Genomic DNA, 16,302 nt, shown 5'->3' with positions numbered 1-16,302 from the left:
CAAATGTAAAAACTTAGAGATAAGTGTTGCCATCTGTTGCTGGGTACAGGAACTATCAAAACTGTCATTGGCCCCACCCCTAAATATCACTTAGGGGTGAAACCAACGTCAATTTTGATAGTTCCTGTACCAAGCAACAGATAACACTTATCTCTAAGCTTTTACATTTGAGGGTCACCCCTTTTTTCTGTGCATGTCTTCAAATGAGCTCTGAGATTTGATGTCATATGTGTGGGGAACATCCTCTTGCACAATTCGGCAATTTTTTAAATTTCGTAACTTTTCTCACCAGTTTTTGAATTTCTTGCCATTTTACTCTTGGGACAATTGGCCCATGACAGAGTGGGTGAAGGGAGAAGGAGGGGGAAACAGCCTGAGGGGGGGGGGAATCTTTCAACAAAGTAGACTGCACTAGAAGTGTATTAGCTCTACAACTACTTCTTGAATTTCTTACCGTTCTAAGCATACTTATGATAAGTGGGGATAAGAGAGATCCAAGGTTGTGGAATATGTTGGTCATTAAAATTGCAGAATCTTGACTACTTTATGCCAGCCCCTACAGTTTGCATTAGTTTATAATGCGGGTTGCCTATTTTTAATGCCCTGCCTCGAATCCACATAGCTGTGCTACTGTGGGATACGTATCTGCACAGGTGACAGATAGATATTATCGGTACCATATTCAAAAGTTCGAGACAAGCTCTCAACTGCTCGGCATGAGCCTTCTCATCGACTAACTAAAACTACTTTAATGTAAAATGATCAGTTTGTCCGTTGTCCCCTTATACAGGATGGATAGGGCTATGACAGAAACGATCATTTGAAGGAAAAAATTCTATCTTTAGAGCTAAGAGCACTTGTTCATCTCCGATACTGTAAAATAAATGTCTTCTACTGCAAGCTCATTGCTTTCCACATTTTGAGGTGTGGTAGTATGGATCCAAACCAGAAAAAAATGTGTTGTAAACATGGACTCTAAAATGCATACCGTAAGAGCTTCAACAGAAGAGATGTATTTCACAGTAGCGAAGATGAACAGAACCTCATAGATCTTAAGGTATGCACTTTATAGCTCATGTTTACTGGATGTTTTTTCCTGGCTGTAGCTGGATTATACATCAATTCTCTGCAAGCTCTCGACATACAATTTATAACCCAAGCTACTTATGTATTTTAAGCCAAGTTACTTACGTATTTTACGCTTCACGCTTTATTTCATATTCTAAAACTTTTCTGTTACATGTGGACAGGTAAACATTGTATTTCTGAGCGAATGTGGCAAAAAAACAATACAGTAGTTTATATGATGATGTCCTTCGGTCGAGACAAACAGAAAGCTGTCATAGCATTGGCACAGCTGTTATGGTATGATCAAATATGTTTAGAATCCTACCTGTGCATGGTCGACAACATGAGGTAAGCTGCTGGCATGTTATGTTCGTTATTCTTACATGTGCTATCTTATTGAAAGTAGTGGATCCAAACTCACACATTACATGTCTTGCCAATTTAATATTACAAATTACGGCACAAAGTCCGAATTGCGATAGATTATGGTGGGTGTTTTAATGAGGTATGCCAGTCAGTACGTAAAATAAAACAACAGTAAGGTATTAACAATTATGTCATGTGTTACATTATGAGCAATAACAGTATATATATACTAGGCGCGTTTTTTTCCACTTTGTCTTTTATTTAGTTTCATAATAATACTGGAAAACCAAAACTAGATTACACTGTGTCAGTACAGTTATTACAACAGTATATTACAATACAGATATTGGAACCTACAGGTTGTTATGTGAAGGAGGAGGGACGTATTTTGGATTGCCTGTACGGACCATCTAAATTAGTGTACAACATGATGCGAACTGGAAGTAGTAGCTACAGTTTTGAGGACTCTAGCCTTAGTCGCAGCTCTTATATTGTTAGTCTTATAGTACTAGTTGATTCACAGCGTGTCATGTTACACATACCAATGTAACATTCATTGTAATGTTAAAAACTCGAAAAATATGCCGGACTTTCTCACGGGGCATGGTAGTCAGCATAAAAACTAAACTGTCCATTAGTAAATTATTAACAGGACGAATAGAATATTTTAAACCAACGTAGACATTCATACACAATACACTAAGCTGAAGTACTAATACATCGTATGTACATAAAATATCCAAATTCCATTATCTACAGCACAAAAATAGATCAAAATAAATTGAAGGAAGGGGTGGGAGAGTCCCTCAGGGTGTGTTATAATAATAATGAAATATGTATGAATGGAAAAGAATTTGAAGGATAATACAATTGAATTATTAGAAATGTTCTGCTTGTACAAATTTAGGCTATTTGGACTTCCTCTCTTAGATTTCAATAGTAGATACAGGCAGCCGACTTCAAGGAAACCAGTGCGTGCCAAAAAATGAAGAAAGTCCTCGTTACTGGGCTGCACTTCACTTCTGTAGAAATAATTAATACTGTTGTTTTCTCTTAGTCATGCACACGTGTAATACATAACACTCTTAATACCTCAGACTTCAAGCAGTACCTCTTAACCATCCCTCCACATACGAGAGAGAGCAAACAAAATCATGTACAAAGAAAAATGAATGATGGTTTTTTTTTTTTTCATTTGTCTGCGCCTTACCGCACATTCACAATTAATGTCTTTGCCGAACCTTATGGTCGACCACTGTTTCATTTTTTGTTTTTAATAAATTTTAAGTTTACGATATCCTGGGGGGCTTTCACCATGTACTTACACAGTTAGCTCCACACTATCTGTTGACATGGTATGGAGACGTACAGTATTTCTTTGCATGTACATATTTACACTTGCCGGTGGGAGTCGATGCCCTTTATTTATTGGCTTCTCTTTCATTTAATGGAATGGATATGCCAGCTTATCCTATGTATATTAAAGTTCTACAAGAAATTGAAAGATTATATACATAATATGATAGTTCATTACATATTTTAATTTAGCGTGCTGACAATAATGTTCAGTTTGCTTCGGCCTCGCTGCCGGGTTTCGCGCTTGTGCACTGGCAGGTTTGGCGGCTAAACACTAGTCGTTCGGTCAACAAGCTAGCTGCTACCATCGCTGGTGCGTACACTCGTTTTCTTAGTGTTGATATCACTCTGACAAGGGGAGGCCGCCAATTGTGAAATTCAGATTCGATTCATACTGCGCATAATAAAAGCTCATGGCCAGAGGTGTAATGTGGCAAAGCACCAAGATGCACTTCTCAGCCGTTGTTGAGAAAATCGACAGTTAAAAGAAACCGTTGCGGTGAAATACTCTCTACGATTAATAGTTTCCTACAGCGTCGTGGCGCAGCGGTAAGCGCTCGGGTTCGTAATCCGAAGGTCGCCGTATCGAATCTCGCGCCATGGAATTTTTTTTATTATTAGTTTTTTGTAATTCAAATATATATATATTTTTTAACAGGCTGTACCAAAGCTCTCCCGTCCGCACAGATTTTCGACGATGTTATAAGTTGCGCTAGGGACCGCATCTACCTTCTTTCGAATTTAGCAGGCAACTACGCTGTTATGCGGCGGCTCGTTTCGGCCCATTCAACATCTGTCCTTCAAGTGTAACGAGCGAGTAACGGAGTTTATATTTCATACCTGCCACAGCGAATTTGTGTTCGTGGGGTCTCTATTCTAATTCGAACGTTTGACTTACGCTATACGTATTTGTTTCGGAATATCGTTTCTACGTCTTCCGTTAACTATACGTGGTTAACATTATGAAGACAAGTGATAACATTTGTGAAATATAACTTTGTTTGCGGAAAACATAATGATGTTCGAAGTCGGCAGTTTTTCCACGACAAACGACTTTCAACAACTTATTATATGCATAATTGTTGCAACTGATTGCCGGGAAATATATATATATATATATATATATATATATATATATATATATATATATATATATATATATATATATATATTTGAATTACAAAAAACAAATACTAAAAAAAAGTTGCGTGATGCCAGATTCGATCCGGCGACCTTCGGATTACAAACCCGAGCGCTTAGCGCTGCGCCACGACGCTGTGGAAAGTTATTAATCGTAGAGAGTATTTCACCGCAACGGTTTCTTTTAACTGTCGATTTTCTCGACAACGCCTGAGAAGTGCATCTTGGTGCTTTGCCACATTACACCTCTGGCCATGAGCTTTTATTATGCGCAGTATGAATCGAATCTGAATTTCACAATTGGCGGCCTCCCCTTGTGTCACACTTTCACCTGAGTGTTGCATATTAAGGAATTGCCTTGGCGTTTGTCTTCATTCTGGATGCAATAGGTGTGTGCTTATTGTTCAAAATCCGACGCTGCGGCAGAAGATCTCCATTTTTACGGCCCAGGCGTCATTATTACCCATCGTATTCGCATTTTCAATGGAGAGAATCCTGGCCAACAGCATCCGCCGACGAGGTAAGTACTGGCGCGAACAATTGTAGTTCACTTTTTAATGTATCAAGCGTTGTGAGCCACGATACTCAAAAATTATTTTATTGCACATGTATGTTAATGTCACCACACTTGACCGTCACCGGCCGCTGTGGCCGACCGATTCTAGGCGCTGCAGTCCGGAACCGCGCGACTGCTACGGTTGCAGGTTCGAATCCTGCCTCGGGCATGGATATGTGTGTGAAGTCCTTAGATTAGTTAGGTTTAAGTTGTTCTAAGTTCTAGGGGACCTCAGATGTTAAGTCCCATAGTGCTCAGAGCCGTTTTAACCATTTTGAACTTGACCGTCTACTTGTTGAAAGACACATATAGCCAACCAAAACATTGTGTAAATTGCTTGTGTTTGAAGTTCATTGCTTCATATGGAGTTTGGTTTCCAATGAAAATTCATACAAGTATTGAGTTACAACAATTTGCATAACATGAAAGCTTATACCTATGGCTGACATTCCATCCATCGCTTATATTACGAACATAAATTTCTTAAGTTTTAAAATATCATAAATTTTTCGTTAACTGGGTCTTGTTACTACAGTTTATTTGTTAATTTTAACATATCTTCGTTCACATCACATACATAAATCTATTACATAACACATTATTATGATACAATACAAGCATATGATACATTTATACTTCATTTTATAGATAAGCTTTTATCAGTTATTGTAGCTCATTTCTTCCTTAGGTAGAAGAGGTAGAAAACCATTCGAAATAGGACTAAAACGCTACGCATTGCTTGCCTAACTTCGCATGGCGCCGCCTCCTTTGTTTGGGAGGTAAGAAAGGAAATACTCATCTACTGGTTCAATGATTTATGAGGAAAGGTTACTCGTACAGCCATGGACTAGTTGCCAAGGAACTTTTATTTCATGGAAATGATATGCACTGGCTAATCATTCACGTAGTATAATGTTGTTTCTTCATGCGCTAGTGCTGTTTACTTCAGTTCACGTTTAGCTTAGTGCAAAATATGAAGAAGATTCAACCATCGTAGACTTATCTTTCTCGAACACCTGGAAATGTCATTATTGTAGCTTTCATGTGACACGATAAAAATTTAACTGGTTTTTGTAAAATCACAAGATTAAATGTTTATGTGTACTCTGCAGTGAATAGGTACTGGTAAATGTAACGGAGATATACTGCGACGATGCATATTTTCATTTTTCATTTGCCTTATGACATTTGTATAAACATCCTTGTAACTAAGTTGTTTACTCGAGGTTTCTTTATTTGGTACCTGCTACTCTCGACGCAATTCTCTTCTTCTGCGCCGTGACAATGCACTGGTCGCTGAAAAAGAAAAACTTTAAACCAATTGCATTACGCAACCCGGTGGCCACTGATATAGTTTGTCATTACATCCGTACGCAGATATTTCCATACTTTATTTACATTCATAGCCATTCGTTTATACTGTTACCCATTATGTTCATTTACCCTGCAAAGAAAATTATTTGACGTTTCTTACGGTATTTTGTCGTTTCTCCTTAGCTTACACGTCTCGTATATTTTTTCATAATGCTTCCTTTTGCTTGTAAATGTGTTTTATATAGCTTAGTATTTAATCAAATCTCTGTGTACATATATCAATAGGTTCCTTAGTTCTTAGGCAGTAGATGTATTTGCTTAGTATTTCCGTTTACTTTGTTTTTAAGTACTTGTACATATCCCATTCTCATTTGGTTGCGCCTTCTCCCAGTCGCTCAAGCCCAAAGGTCAGTGCCTTCTCTCCTATTACTGACGTCAGCGCGTATTGCTGAGCGCGGACAGCTGACCCATAAACTAATTTTGCTTATACTTTCGCTTCGCATGAAGCGGTGTACTACTTTTCATTGCTGTTGATTTTATGCATGTGTGTACAAATCAAAAGAATTACTTATTCCTATACACATTACTTCATCTTAAAATAGACTCCACAAGAAAAATTACACTTGGAGTTATGTGCACAATGTACAATTATCTTGTGATAGAAAGAAAAAATGCTGCTTAGATTCATCATTCTATAAAAGCTGTTATATCTTTGCGAGGGTGAAGACACTTGTCTCTCCCTGTTTTCTCATAGGCTAATCTGAACGTCGCAGGGTATGGTATTTTGGAAATTATACATGGTCCTGAATAGAGTGCGTCCGTAAGAGGATCGTTGCCCTTCAAAAAACTGTGTAACACGTGTCAGTTTCTTATTAAAAATTTTCTTTCTATACTCGGCTCTGTTTTCTAGTGTAACCATGGCTTGTTTGATTTTGTCTTGTAGTGTCATTCCGTAGTGGATATCTTTGGTATGGGCGACTCCCAATCATTCGTTTGTTTTGTCCGGGACGTCAATTCGTTAGGTGTGAAACCTGTTGAAGAATGTAGAAGGTTATTGACAACGTGCATGAAAGGAGTTACGTATTCTACCCATCGGGTTGTGTTTGTGAGGGGTATATGTCCGGATAGACCGGTTAAATTCCTTAAAGACTCGTTCTACTAGGCCTGCTTCTGGGTGAAAAAATAATACATGTTTTAAGCCCTGTAGGGCCATAAATTGTTTCCACTTTTGCCCAACGAAATATGAAGCCTTATCAGTTAGCAGTACCTTTGGTTTACCTATTCTTCTTAAATAGTCTCCCTCAAATCCTTTTCTGATATTTGTGGCTGTTGCATTTTTAATGGCATACATTTTGGTATGTTTCGTGAAAATATCATATAGTGCTACTACGTACCTTACTCCTCCTTTACTTCTCGGATATGGACCAGCTATGTCCAGAGATATTATACCTAGAGGATTTTTTGTGAGTATTGGGTGTAGCTCAGTATATTTTGACACATTGGACTGATTTGATTTTTGACATATTGCACACTTTCTTAATATCTACAGGACTCGCATTCTCAAATTTGGAAAATAACAAAGCGTTGCAATTTTTTCAGTACATTTGCCTACTCCATAAAGTCCCCATACTTCATGTGTGTCATAAATTCGTCGATATAATCTTCGGGAATACACACGCACCATTGATCAGATTTTTCATGTTGCTTCTGAAACAAAACGCCCTTGTACTCCTGATACCTTTTCTTTGCTTTCCATCTTCATCTTGCTTAAGGTTTTGCATGACTTTAATGAATCTGCCATCATGCTGTTGCATAATTTTCATATGTTTACAAAACTTATGGTAATCAGACTGTTGTGTTATACCTCGCATTAATAACGTTTTAATTTCTGCATATTGCTCTTTTAATTCACCAAATTCCTCTAAACTTTGTGGTACTCTAGACAAGGCATCTGCAATAACATTCTGACTTCCTTTAATTTACGTGATCTCGAAATTGAATTCTTGTAAAGATAGACACCACCTAGCTAACCTACGGTGCAATAGTTTACATGTTAAAAGAAATGACAGTGACTGATTGTTGTTGTTGTGGTCTTCAGTCGTGAGACTGGTTTGATGCAGCTCTCCATGCTACTCTATCCTGTGCAATCTTCTTCATCTCCCAGTACCTACTGCAGCCTACAGCCTTCTGGACCTGCTTAGTGTATTCATCTCTTGGTCTCCCTCTACGATTTTTACCCTCCAACCTGCCCTCCAGTACTAAACTGGTGATCCCTTGATGCCTCAGAACATGTTCTAACAACCGATCCCTTCTTTGGTCAAGTTGTACCACAAACTTCTGTTCTCTCCAATTCTATTCAATACCTTCTCATTAGTTATGTGATCAACCCATCTAATCTTCAGCATTCTTCTGTAGCACCACATTTCGAAAACTTCTATTCTCTTCTTGTCTAAACTATTTATCGTCCTTGTTTCACTTCCATACATGGCTACACTCCATACAGATACTTTCAGAAACGACTTCCTGACACTAAAATCTATACTCGATGTTAACAAATTTCTCTTCTTCAGAAACGCTTTCCTTGCCATTGCCACTCTACATTTTATATCCTTTCTACATCGACCATCATCAGTTATTTTGCTCCCCAAATAGCAAAACTCCTTTACTACTTTAAGTGTCTCATTTCCTAATCTAATTCCCGCAGCATCACCCGACTTAATTTGACTACATTCCATTATCCTCGTTTTGATTTTGTTGATGTTCATCTTATATCCTCCTTTCAAGACACTGTCCATTCCGTCCAACTGCTCTTTCAAGTCCTTTGGTGTCTCTGACAGAATTACAATGTCATCGGCGAACCTCAAAGTTTTTATTTCTTCTCAACGGATTTTAATACCTACTCCGAATTTTTCTTTTGTTTCCTTTACTGCTTGCTCAATATACAGATTGAATAACATCGGGAAGAGGCTACAACCCTGTCTCACTCCCTTCCCAACCACTGCTATCCCTTCATACCCCTCGACTCTTATAACTGCCATCTGGTTTCTGTACAAATTGTAAATAGCCTTTCGCTCCTTGTATTTTACCCCTGCCACCTTTAGAATCTGAAAGAGAGTATTCCAGTCAACATTGTCATAAGCTTTCTCTAAGTCTACAAATGCTAGAAACGTAGGTTCGCCTTTCCTTAATCTATTTTCTAAGATAAGTCATAGGGTCAGTATTGCCTCACGTGTTCCAATATTTCTACGGAATCCGAACTGATCTTCCCCGAGGTCGGCTTCTACCAGTTTTCCCATTCGTCTGTAAAGAATTCGCGTTAGTATTTTGCAGCTGTGACTTATGAAATTGATAGTTCGGTAATTTTCGCATCTGTCAACACCTGCTTTCTTTGGGATTGAAATTATTATATTCTTCTTGAAGTCTGGGGGTATTTCGCCTGTCTCATACATCTTGCTCACCAGATGGTAGAGTCTTGTCAGGACTGGCTCTCTCAAGGCCGTCAGTAGTTCTAATGGAATGTTGTCTACTTCCGGGGCCTTGTTTCGACTCAGGTCTTTCAGTGCTCTGTCAAACTCTTCACGCAGTATCGTATCTCCCATTTCATCTTCATCTACATCCTCTTCCATTTCCATAATATTGTCCTCAAGTACATCGTCCTTGTATAGACCCTCTATATACTCCTTACACGTTTCTGCTTTCCCTTCTTTGCTTGGAACTGGGTTTCCATCTGAGCTCTGGATATTCATATAAGTGGTTCTCTTTTCTCCAAAGGTCTCTTTAATTTTCCTGTGGGCAGTATCTATCTTACCCCTAGTGAGATAAGCCTCTACATCCTTACATTTGTCCTCTAGCCATCCCTCCTTAGCCATTTTGCACTTCCTGTCGCTCTCATTTTTGAGACGTTTGTGCTCCTTTTTGCCTGCTTTATTTACTGCATTTTTATATTTTCTCCTTTCATCAATTAAATTCAATATCTCTTCTGTTATCCAAGGATTTTTACTAGCCGACGTCTTTTTACCTACTTGATCTTCTGCTGCCTTCACTACTTCATCCCTCAGAGCTACCCATTCTTCTCCTACTGTATTTATTTCCCCCATTCCTATCAATTGTTCCCTTATGCTCTCCCTGAAACTCTGTAAAACCTCTGGTTCTTTCAGTTTATCCAGGTCCCATCTCCATTAATTCCCAATTTTTTGCAGTTTCTTCAGTTTTAATCTATAGTTCATAACCAATAGATTGTGGGCAGAGTCCACATCTACCCCCGTAAATGTCCTACAATTTAAAACCTGGTTCCTAAATCTCTGTCTTACCATTATATAATCTATCTGATACCATCTAGTATCTCCAGGATTCTTCCATGTATACAACCTACTTTTATGATTCTTGAACCAAGTGTTAACTATGATTAAGTTATGCTCTGTGCTAAATTCTACCAGACGGCTTCCTCTTTCACTTCTTAGCCCCAATCCATATTCACCTACTATGTTTCCTTCTCTCCCTTTTCCTACTCTCGAATTCCAGTCACCCATGACTATTAAATTTTCGTCTCCCTTCACTACCTGAATAATTTCTTTTACCTTATCATACATGTCATCAATTTCTTCATCATCTGCAGAGCTAGTTGGCATATAAACTTGTACTACTGTAGTAGGCGTGGGCTTCCTATCTATCTTGGCCACAATAATGCGTTCACTATGCTGTTTGTAGTAGCTTACCCGCACTCCTATTTTTTGTTCATTATTAAACCTACTCCTGCATTACCCCTATTAGATTTTGTATTTATAACCCTGTATTCACCTGACCAAAAGTCTTGTTCCTCCTGCCACCGAACTTCAGTAATTCCCACTATATCTAACTTTAACCTATCCATTTACCTTTTTAAATTTTCTAACCTACCTGCCCGATTAAGGGATCTGACATTGCACGCTCCGATCCGTAGAACACCAGTTTTCTTTCTCCTGATAACGGCGTCCTCTTGAGTAGTCCCCGCCCGGAGATCCGAATGGGGGACTATTTTACCTCCGGAATATTTTACCCAAGAGGACGCCATCATCATTTAACCATATAGTAAAGCTGCATGCCTTCGGGAAAAATTACGGCTGTAGTTTCCCCTTGCTTTCAGCCGTTCGCAATACCAGCACAGCAAGGCCGTTTTGGTTAGTGTTACAAGGCCAGATCAGTCAAACATCCAGACTGTTGCCCCTGCAACTACTGAAAAGGCTGCTGCCCCTCTTCAGGAACCACACGTTTGTCTGGCCTCTCAACAGATACCCCTCCTTGCCTCGCTACGTCTCCATCTACGAGGGTCACTCCAAAAGAAATGCACACTATTTTTTTTAATTCATCTTTTAGTCTACATGTTTGTTAGCTTTACAGTGTGTAGATACATCCTTTAGGAACAGTATTTTCATTTCTCCACATAATTTCCATCCCTCTCAACTGACTTACTTCGTCTTGGAACCAGCGCCTGTATACCCGCACGGTAAAATGCTGGACCAACCTGTTGGAGCCACTGTTTGACAGAGTGCACAAGGGAGTCATCATCTTCAAACCTTGTTCCACGAAGAAAGTCTTTCAGTTTCCCAAAGAAATGATAGTCACATGGAGTCAGGTCAGGACTGCAACGCGGGTGTTTCATTGTGGTCCATCCGACTTTTGTGATCGCTTCCATGGTTTTTTGACTGATATGTGGCCGTGCATTGTCGTGCAACAGCAAAACATCCTGCTTTTGCCGATGTGGTCGAACACGACTCAGTCGAGCTTGAAGTTTCTTCAGTGTCGTCACATATGCGTCAGAATTTATGGTGGTTCCACTTGCCATGACGTCCACAAGCAAGAGTCCTTCGGAATCGAAAAACAAGTTGCACTAAGTTTGAAAACAAGAGGGAAGGATGTAGCTACACACTGTAAAACTTTCACACATGCAGAATGAAAACTGTATTTTTACAAAAATAGTGTGTATTTCTTTTGGAGTGACCCTTGTATATTTCACTGGCGAAGAATACGTGCATCTCCAGCATTATTTTTCCTCCTTTACTGCTCCATTCTCAAATATTGTGTTGAAACAACGGCTCTTGGCAAGCTCCTGTATGCATTCTAATTTCTCTGATTTTCAGTTTTCGGTCGTTTCACGAGAACTACGCGTGAAGAAGTAATCAGTTGCCTCAGTCACCAGTGAACGTCTGCTACCGGATATTTAACAGTAAAGCTTTCTGTAACGCACAATGCCTCTCTTGTAGTGTCTGCCAGTGGATTCTGTTGAGCGTCCCATAACACCCTCTCGCTTACTAAACGAACCTGTCGCGAAAAGCACTGCACTTCTTCGGTTCTTGTCCAAACGGTCTGTCAAACCTACCTGTTAAGGGTCCAGAGGCCGAGCAATACTCAAAGCGCGGTTTAGCAAGTGTTTTGTAAACGACTTGTTTCACGACAGAGCTACATTCCCTTAGACTTCTTCCGGTGAATGTCAGCCTGCCATCTGCTTTTCCTACAGCTTGATTCATGTGGTCGTTCGCTTTTACGTCGTGCAGACAGCAGTTTCATAAAAATTTCATCTATTTTATATTAATGGAAGTAGAAATGTAAAACTAGCCACTGAATGCCTCCATAGTTGTTTGAAACAAAAGTGACATAACATGTTAGGGCAGTAAGCTTGTTGGAGCTCTACGGTTTTAATGCTGTTACGAACAGTCCATTTGCAAAACCCGCTATATGACAAAAAATTCGATTTCGGGGTGCTCAACCCCCAGTCCTCTTTGCTTTATGACCAACAGATTTGGCTGTAATCTGAGTTTGAAAATGCGATACAAATATTCTGAAACGAGGAGAGAAAAATGCACTGACAAGGGAACCTCCCCATCGCACCCCCCTCAGATTTAGTTATACGTTGGTACAGTGGATAGGCCTTGAAAAACTGAACACAGATCAATCGAGAAAACAGGAAGAAGTTGTATGGAACTATGAAAAAAATAAGCAAAATATATATTGAGTAGTCCATGTTCAAGATATGCAACATTAAGGAGAGTATTAACTCAGCAGCGCTGTGGTCCTGTGGTTAGCGTGAGCTACTGTGATACGAGAGGTGCTTGGTTCAAGTCTTCCCTCGCGTGAAAATTTTAATTTTTTATTTTCAGACAATTATCAGAGTTCAGGCACACACGCACACACAATCAACTTCGCTCTCCAAAATTCCAGGACATGTTCAGATTTGCTTGGACATATGCAGGATTTGACGGTCTACACACGGAAAAATTTTAAAGCGTTAAAAACATATGTTTTGACAGAGCACAGGGAAAATTGTGCGACTGTGAAACTGTTGCATTCATTTGTTGCAGTTTATGTGACAAACTCTTATGTTTTCATCACTTTTTTTGGGAGTGATTATCACATCCACAAGAAAACCTAAATCGGGCAAGGTAGAAGAATCTTTTTACCCATTCGCCAAGTGCACAAGTTAGGTGGGTCGACAACATATTCCTGTCATGTGACGCACATGCCGTCACCTGTGTCGTATAGAATATATCAGACCTGTTTTCCTGGGGAGGAATCGGTTGACCTATGACCTTGCGATCTAATGTTTTCGGTTCCCATTGGAGAGGCACGCCCTTTCGTCTACTAATCGCACGGTTTTGCGGTGCGGTCGCAAAACACAGACACTAAACTTATTATAGTGAACAGAGACGTCAATGAACGAACGGACAGATCATAACTGCGAAAATAAAGAAATTAAAATTTTCGCTGGAGGAAGGACGTGAAGCATGGACCTCTCGCTCCACAGCAGCTCACGCTAACCATGTGCCCTCGGCGCTCTTGCTCTCATGTTTTCCTTGATGTTGCCTATCTTGCACACAGACTACTCAGTTTGTATATTTTGTTTATTTTTTCATGGTTCCACACAACTTCTTCCTGTTTTCTTGATTGATCTGTGTTCAGTTTTTCAAGGCCTATCCACTGTTCCAACTTACAAGGAAATCTGAGGGGGGTGCGAGGGGGAGGTTCCCTTGTGAGTTGCAATGTACGCTACGTGCATCAGCCATGAAACTGAAAAACCAAGCTATATTTCTGTGGAGGTGCAGAAGCCGTTATATTCACTGCAGGTGTCAAGGCCACCGGCTTTTTTTGCAGACACAAAATCGGCTAATGTTTTCTTTTCCTGAAGTGATCCCTCTGCGAGTAAAAATTATTGCTTATACCGCAGTCAGCAAGGCAAGTAGGCAGCGAGCGAGAATGATATTTTTCTTCGCCCTGTGTGGGAAACAGCTTCTTAGGTTCTGATTCGTTTTCCGAAGCGGCAGCCAATACTCACGCTTGGCAATGCAGGTATTCTGCTGTTCTGTTCATAGTGCTGTTTACGAGGTGTGGCTAGAAAAAAACCGGACTAGTACTGGTGAAACAATAAAACGAATGCTGTAAGGCTGAAAGTCGCGTGGCCTGTCACGTGACTCTCGCTCCGCCTACTGCTCGAGTTTCATCTGCCTCCTGCACTCAGTCTGCCCGTGGCGTCTGTTTTAAGTAGTTGACGTTTTGTCTGTGCGTCGGAAAATGTTGAGTGTACAGAAAGAACAGCGTGTTAACATCAAATTTTGTTTCAAACTAGGAAAATCTGCAAGTGAAACGTTTGTAATGTTACAACAAGTGTACGGCGATGATTGTTTATCGCGAACACAAGTGTTTGAGTGGTTTAAACGATTTAAAGATGGCCACGAAGACACCAGTGATGACACTCGCACTGGCAGACCATTGTCAGCAAAAACTGATGCAAACATTGAAAAAATCGGTAAACTTGTTCGACAAGATCGCCGTTTAACAATCAGAGCAGTGTCTGAGTTAACAGGAGTTGACAAGGAAAGTGTTAGGCAGATTCTTCATGAAAGTTTCAACATGAACAAAGTGTGTTCAAAAATGGTTCCAAAGTGTCTCACAATTGAACAGAAGGAACGCCGAAGAATGATTTGTTCTGACATCCTGCAAAACATTGAAAGTGATCCCACCTTCTTACAAAATGTTATTACTTGCGATGAATCGTGGTTTTTTACTTACGATCCCGAAACTAAACGCCAATCGATGCATTGGAAAACTCCTGGTTCTCCACGACAAAAAAAAGCACGAATGTCAAAATCGAAATTCAAGGCAATGATGATTGTTTTTTTTTGACATCAAAGGGATTGTGCACATTGATTGGGTACCAGAGGGACAAACAGTGAATCAATATTACTACATTAGCGTCCTGGCTACCCTACGTGAGCGAGTACGGAGAAAACGGAACGATTTGTGGAGAAAAAAGTCATGGATCCTTCACCAAGACAATGCCCCAGTTCACAGCGCGTTGTCAGTGAAGACGTTTTTGGCAAAACACAACATTCCCATCTTAGATCATCCACCCTACTCACCTGATTTGGCCCCCTGTGACTTTCTTCTTTTCCCTAAAGTCAAGTCAGCTTTGAAAGGAACTAGATTTGAGACTGTTGAAGCAGTAAAAGAAAAAGCGACGGAAGTAATGTATGGACTTACCGAAAATGATCTGCAGCATTGCTATGAACAGTGGAAAATTCGTATGGAGTGGTGTAGAGACCGAGGAGGAGAGTACATTTAAGGAGACAACATTAAATTGTAAATAATTGTAAATAAATGTTTTTTCCAGCATCAGTCCGGTTTTTTTCTAGCCGCACCTCGTATATGATATTTGCTTGGAGATAATGCGAGTTAGATTAGAAAGCGACTTGATGGAAGTAGGAGAACATTCAGTAATTTTACAAGAAGAAAAAATGAGAATCCCAAAGGGTGCAATCAAATTGCTTCAGCACTACGTCACAGACGGTGCACGCTCTGCTTTGGAGGATCTTTCAACATTAGAACTATTTTCTGACGGGTGTGGTGCTTAGAATAAGAATAAAGGAATGTTGGTAATGAAACTTCCTGGTAGCTTAAAACTGTGTGCCGGACCGAGACTTGAACTCGGGACCTTTGCCTTTCGGGGGCAAGTGCTCTACCAACTGAGCTATCCAAGCACGACTCACGCCCCCTCCTCACAGCTTCAGTTCCGCCAGTACCTCGTCTCCTACCTTCTAGGAATGTTGGTAATGTTGTCTCACAGGTTGCTTTTCGAAGCTCCACAAAAGATTAAGACTGTTGAGATGTGATTCCACGTTGTCGGACACTCATTAACTTCACCAGCAAAGTATTTTCACTAAAATGGAAAGAGGGACGTGATTGAGAACCCAGAAGAATACACAAAACTGATGGAAAGGCTTGCTAATGTAATTCACTTGGGAGAAAGCTGTGCAGCCAAAAACAGGAAATCCTACTCTGATGGTATCCTCAAAGAGACAAAGCAACAGCATTTCAAGTTCCATAAGTGAAAAATAATGGTGCAGTCAGGTGTAGTAAGAAAAAGGTGACTTTAGTTCAAGGCCATCCATTTTAGAATATTGTTGTTCCGGCGTATCGACAAGCGCCGACTCGAAGGCGAAGATTGCAAGATCAGAGAAGGCGTTGAGACGTCA

General features: G+C 40.0%; 1 non-coding gene across 1 annotated transcript; it reads right to left on the bottom strand.

Moving 5' to 3' along the window:
* Positions 1-15,733: 15,733 nt before the first annotated feature.
* On the bottom strand, positions 15,734-15,808 carry Trnas-cga (transfer RNA serine (anticodon CGA)). Its single transcript has one exon. It is a non-coding gene; the product is annotated as a tRNA-Ser (tRNA).
* Positions 15,809-16,302: the final 494 nt, after the last annotated feature.

Source organism: Schistocerca nitens, chromosome 2 (genome assembly GCF_023898315.1).
Source record: "Schistocerca nitens isolate TAMUIC-IGC-003100 chromosome 2, iqSchNite1.1, whole genome shotgun sequence".
Classification (NCBI taxonomy): Eukaryota; Metazoa; Arthropoda; class Insecta; order Orthoptera; family Acrididae; genus Schistocerca; species Schistocerca nitens.
This window is presented reverse-complemented; position numbering and strand designations above follow the sequence as displayed.